The 6,000-nt window shown below is 27.6% G+C and overlaps 1 long non-coding RNA gene across 1 annotated transcript in view; it reads left to right on the top strand.

Moving 5' to 3' along the window:
• LOC127284928 (uncharacterized) overlaps positions 1 to 5,613 on the top strand; it is a 166,072-nt gene extending 160,459 nt beyond the window's left edge. Inside the window, exon 3 of the long non-coding RNA XR_007843544.1 lies at positions 5,537 to 5,613. This is a non-coding gene — a long non-coding RNA (uncharacterized LOC127284928). The remainder of the gene's footprint in view (positions 1 to 5,536) is intronic.
• Positions 5,614 to 6,000: the final 387 nt, after the last annotated feature.

Genomic DNA, 6,000 nt, shown 5'->3' on the forward strand with positions numbered 1-6,000 from the left:
GATCCTGGGGGCTATTTTGATCGATGTTAACGTTACACAGTGATATATGGCTTACAAGGTTGTTTAGTGCAGCTATATTGTGTCTCAGTGTGCTCTCACCCCTCCGACAACTTGCCTTCTCGATATATTTCGCTTTAACCTCCCTTCACACTTCACCTCCTCTCACCTCAACTGATAAATAAACCTTTACTTGCCTCTAGGAGAATTCTATGTGCAGAACTGGCGCTACATTACTTCAATATTAGTTCAGATTCCCGTTCTCTCCCCCCCCCCCTCGCCCCTCCTCTTTTCCTCAAATGCATCTACACCGGATATAATTTATGACCCAACTTTGTACATGGTCCGAAATGGAATTTCCCTAAAGCATATTAGCATTTCTACCATATAGCCGAAAGAATTTTATTAATTTTTTTTTTAGAATTTAAATTTTTAAATAAATTTTAATAATTAACAAAGAGAAATAGAGGGTAAACTGAGATAAAAAAATTTCAAAATATAAAATTTGTTATAGTCAGCAAATATATATATATATCCCCACCTGTATTGCTTCATATTTGACATGAGCTGCAAAACGTTTTAGCAATTTAGTCTTATTCCTACCTTTGTATGTATAATATTATTTTGATAATAAATTGTCACTTACAGAAGTGATATAAAAGGTACAGTGAGTCATCATCTTCTGGAGGAATTTTATCCAATTGGAGACCCAGGCAGATACGTCAGCCACCAACTTGTGGATATTTTGCAGCAGTGTCTACGGCCACTCTTCACACGTCACAAGAATCCAGAAGAAGCAGATTACATGACGAAAATGATAATCAATATAATTGTACTGATAATTCTGAAGATTAGTCTAACATACAGAAATATCAATATAACAACAGAACTGCAAGGAAATGTGTATATCGAAGTCATAGGACCCGTCCACCAGTATCACGAAGAATGGGGATTAATAATCGGAATAAACGTTACCAATGTAGACAATAGATTTGATATGATTGAAAAAACAATTCAAATAAGTGAAGCAGCATGTTCCATTTATTGTAATTCTGAGAACGAAATTCATTTAATAAGGGGACGATTTGACAGGTTAAAAAGTAAGCATGATTTATTAAATAAATTGTTAGGAGGACGTTGAATAAAAAGAGGTTCTAGTCAATTTTGTGGGAGATATAGCAAAACCTTTATTTGGAATTATGAATGATGCGGATTTAGAAGCTATTAAACATCAGTTTGATGAAGTTCGTGATGATCAAAATCAATTAGCAAATATATTAACTAATCATATGAAAATTATAAAACTGATTCTAGATTTATCTTCATTAGATCATGAACTACTTCAAAAACAAACTAATCGAAAACTAGAATTAACTATGAATTTACGAATAACAATAAACGAAACTATTAAAGAAAATTTTATAAATTCAAAACTAGTAATAGTAACACTACTGATTGACGAAGACATTAATATAGCAATAGACGCTATTAACGACGGAAAACATTGGAATAGTTCATCCTCAACTGTTGACACCAAAAATACTAAAGAATACTATAGAATAATTCGAACAAGTCCATAGAACGAGATATCATTTTGAAAATACTGAAGAAACTTATCAATATATTATTGACTTGAGTGAAGTTGGAGTAGCAATAATAAAAGAAGACTTACATTTTGAGAATACCAGTAATTGAAAAGGAAGAAGGGAATTTTTATTCGACTAATACCAATCCCAGAGAAAATAAAGGACACCTATTTAGGATATACACCAGAACATGAATATTTCATAAAATACAAAGGATCATGAAAATTGACTACCAAAACCAAATGTAAAAACATAGTAGAATATAAAATCTATAAAAGAAAACCAAATTATTTACTAGGCAAATCTAACGGATGTGATGCTACTTTGTTAAGGAGAGATGCTTTAGCAAATTGTATACTATCCCCATATTTATTACATCAAGAAACATGTATTTCCGTTACCAATGGATACATATTACTACCACAAATAACTATTGACATTAATTGTGACGACGGACTTGAAACTATTACAATTCACCATGCTAGTTTAATACAAAGTTCAAGATGTAAAGTATTTTTAGAAAACACAGAATTGTATCTTCCAAGTATACAAACAGTAAACAAAATTGTTAACATTAATTTAAGTTACGTATTACCTTTTGACAAAAATGAAATAGAAAATCTAAGAGATAGATTAATTCCGCTATCTCAAAAATTAGATCAACAAACATTAGCAAATGCTAAATTAGGATTAGATAATACATTAGATTTATTGGAGCAAATAAAATCACGTACTCGAATCAATAATTGGAAAGAAGAGGCTGTAGACGTATTACACATTGCAGGTTATAGTAGTTTAACTATATTACAGAAATTTATGTAATGTATAAATGTGGATTGTTTAAAATAATACGAAAATGTTTACCTAAAAATTTATGTTTATTCTGTATTAAAAATCAAATCACTAATGAACCCGTCGTTGTAACCTACGAAAGACAACCACATAGAATGGCAAAAGTAGATATTAAACCTTATTTAGATAAGAATTTAAAACTTAGGCTTTAGAGACTGTATTGCTTCATATTTGACATGAGCTGCAAAACGTTTTAGCAATTCAGTCTTATTCCTATCTTTGTATGTATAATATTATTTTGATAATAAATTGTCACTTACAGAAGTGATATAAAAGGTATAGTGAGTCTTTTATTAAATTGACCGTAACAAATTGTATAGTTGGATTTTTTTTTTCGATGCAGTTGATGAAAGAGTAAAAGAATGGAGAAGTTTTGAATGATACAGTGATAAGTGGAAAAAGCGAATTGATAGTGAGAAGCAAAACCGAAATACGGTTAGCTTTACCGCAAATTTACGTGGTCTCCTATCGGCATCATGTTATAGTATCATTCACTTCCCATAAATTTATCGGCGAACCAAACCTGCCTCCAACCATTAACGCTACCACGAGTGTCAGCACTGTTTCGATCATTAATGCCCTATAGCCCAAGTTAATGCGCATCACGTCTCCATCGACATCTGCTGTCACACTAAATACACATTTTCTCTCCATCCTCCAAACACTTTTTTTTATTTTATTTTTTTTTTTATATTCGTGATCAATTTTACTTTAGAAATAAATTTAGAATAATGACCTGACCTCGTTATATGAAAAAAATTTCTACCTTTCCGAGGACAAAAAACAAACAAACAATGCTTTTTTTAAAATTGAATTCAATTACCGTATAAATCAAAAATAAAAGATTTAAAATATTAATGAATTTATACGTATGCACGAGGGCTGAAATTTAATATTAAAAATCTTATATCTACTTTCGAATGTGTTTGAGAAAATAAAATTACATTACACGAGTATAATATATGCAAATACGAAACATTTAAATGAAGTTTAATTTACTTTTTTTTCCACCGGTATAACGATTTCTTTTAAAATGTTTTATACAGTTGATGGTAGAGTGGATTTTTATGCACACAGTAAATTGAGCCATTAAATTTTTCAATCGACAAGAAAAAAGCCGTGAAAAACTCGATTTAAATAAAAATTATCCAATTTCAAAATTGGTGAACGTATTATACATTTTATCTGATTCAAATGCATTGATTTAAAAGATATTCAAAAATTAGTCAACAAAAAAAGGAATAAAAATAAAATAATAATACAAATAATTCCCAAAACGAATTTTTTTTACCCACTTTTTTTTGAAATGATAATTACAAGTGAATGTTAAAAATGAAATGTATATATATGTATAATAGGAAGATGAAATTTTCTCGAGGCACGACGAATCCATTTCATCTCAAAAGTGCTTCTCCTTATAGATAGTTAACGTTTCCAATTACATTTGCAAAGCATTAACTTTGCCGCCTAGAAACTTCATCCTTTGGTGATGCAGTCGGCTCTGAAACTTGCAGTTATTTAGACTTCAAACTGTATAGCTTCAACTCAACATGTTTTGGAACATCGTCGTCGCACTAACGAGATGCCGAGTTCAGGTGTAAACAATATCGACATGCACTCGAGCTTAATTGTGTCCAAACATGATTAGCTATAAGCATTACGTCTATACAATTTATGTTTCCCATTATTCTATATTAATATATACGATAATTTTTGTTACTTCAAATTATAATTTAACATTAATAATTAATCGCGCAATGGAAATTCAATAAATAGTAAAAAAATTGGATCAAATAATTTTTTATAAATAATTAAAATAATGATTAATTTGGATAAAATAATTATTTTATAACAAAAAAATACAGACATAGGAATTATTTGATTATATTCAATATGAATAATTGGGTTAATTAAAACTAAATTCTATTTAATTAACTCAAATAATAGTTTACTTAGAGATAAAATTTATTTCATAGATCAAAATTTTGTTTGTATGGAAGAAAAAAATTTTTTGAATCCAAATAAATGTAAATTTAATTAAAATAAAAAATTATTTAACTCAAGTAAACGTCTTTCTGCAAATTAATACTACTTATTTGAATGATAGAAAAATGTCACGTTTCAGTACGTAATAAAATTGAACAAAAAATTATTTATTTCCCCGAAATAATAAAAAATATTTTGAAAAAAATCTTGAAATAAAAAAAAAGATTCTAATATGATAAAATTTAGACAAATTATTTTTAATTAATTTTTATATATCTAAATTTAATCTTAGTTGGCTAAGATTCGTTTTCGTAAAAATATTCGATGATATGTCGAATTATTTTTAGTAATTAAGTCCGAAATCGATTCCAGAAAATTTTTTTTCAAATGGCTTTATCCCTCCTGGCACATTTTTTGCTTTCGTGGCCGATCCTCATTGGAAAATGGAGATTATCTAAAAAATAAAAAATAGAAATTAAAATTTGAAAAATAAAAAGTGCGAAGTGATTTTTGACATTTTTCATAAAGTGGTAATATTTGTTTCACATTTTTTTCAATTTGGAAAATTTGATAACTTTTTGACCTCATCATTTTTTTTCTTATCTTTTTCTTGTGACCGAGAAATACAATATAAGGTACATTTAAAAAAAAAAAAAAGAAAAGCAAAAGAAGTTGATGTCAACGTCACGATTGCCAGATCGTTGATCAAGTTTTTCACTTTTTCTTATTCGCAGACATCAGATGGAAAAGACGGGTTGGTTCAGCCCTTTTAAGACGAATCTATTGCTATATATAATGTGACGGTGAAGTTACAAAAAGTATTATATATATATAAGACCATAGAAAATATAAAACACTTATACGACGAAAAGAAAAATTTCGACTAATTAGATTAATACTCTGTAAATAAATAATATATTTTTACCCATTAATTAATCATTATGTAATATTCATAGACATTTATTAATTTATTAAATTGAGAAAATTTCTTATTAAAATTAAATTAAGTCAATATTGGTACGAGAGTCGCTCTTATTCATTAATAAAGAAACTAAAAGCTTTTCGCAGTAAGAAAAATGAAAAAAAAAATCAATAAAACTATTTTTCTGTTACAGGATTTTCGGAAAATTAACGAAGCACACAATTTTTATTGAAAGAGAAAGGAAATAATATGCGCATATTTGAAAAGAACAGGTATGTAATATAAAATTTTTTTTTAAGATTTATCAATTACTTAATTAATATTATTATTAATTAATAATTTTAATTAATTTTGTCGTTTTATATATAAAATATATTCTCTAATTTTACGAAAAATTTGAAAAAAATATTAAAAGTAAAGATTTTTCAAATATTTAGATTTTTGGTATATGAAAAAAAAAATTATTTTTTATGATTTACTATTTTTATAGTGATGAGTAAATCTTTTTTAAATACAATGTAGATTCCCGCTTTGGTTGACCAATTTTATTTAGTTAATTATACCATTATTATTATTAAAAAACAAAAACTCGAATCATACAATACCCTTTTTCATTTATGCTACAATGCAATAAAATTTCACGTAATTTTTTATATC

Source organism: Leptopilina boulardi, unplaced genomic scaffold, assembly GCF_019393585.1.
Source record: "Leptopilina boulardi isolate dan_hultmark-lab unplaced genomic scaffold, ZJU_Lbou_2.1 LbouV2_327, whole genome shotgun sequence".
NCBI classification, from domain to species: Eukaryota; Metazoa; Arthropoda; class Insecta; order Hymenoptera; family Figitidae; genus Leptopilina; species Leptopilina boulardi.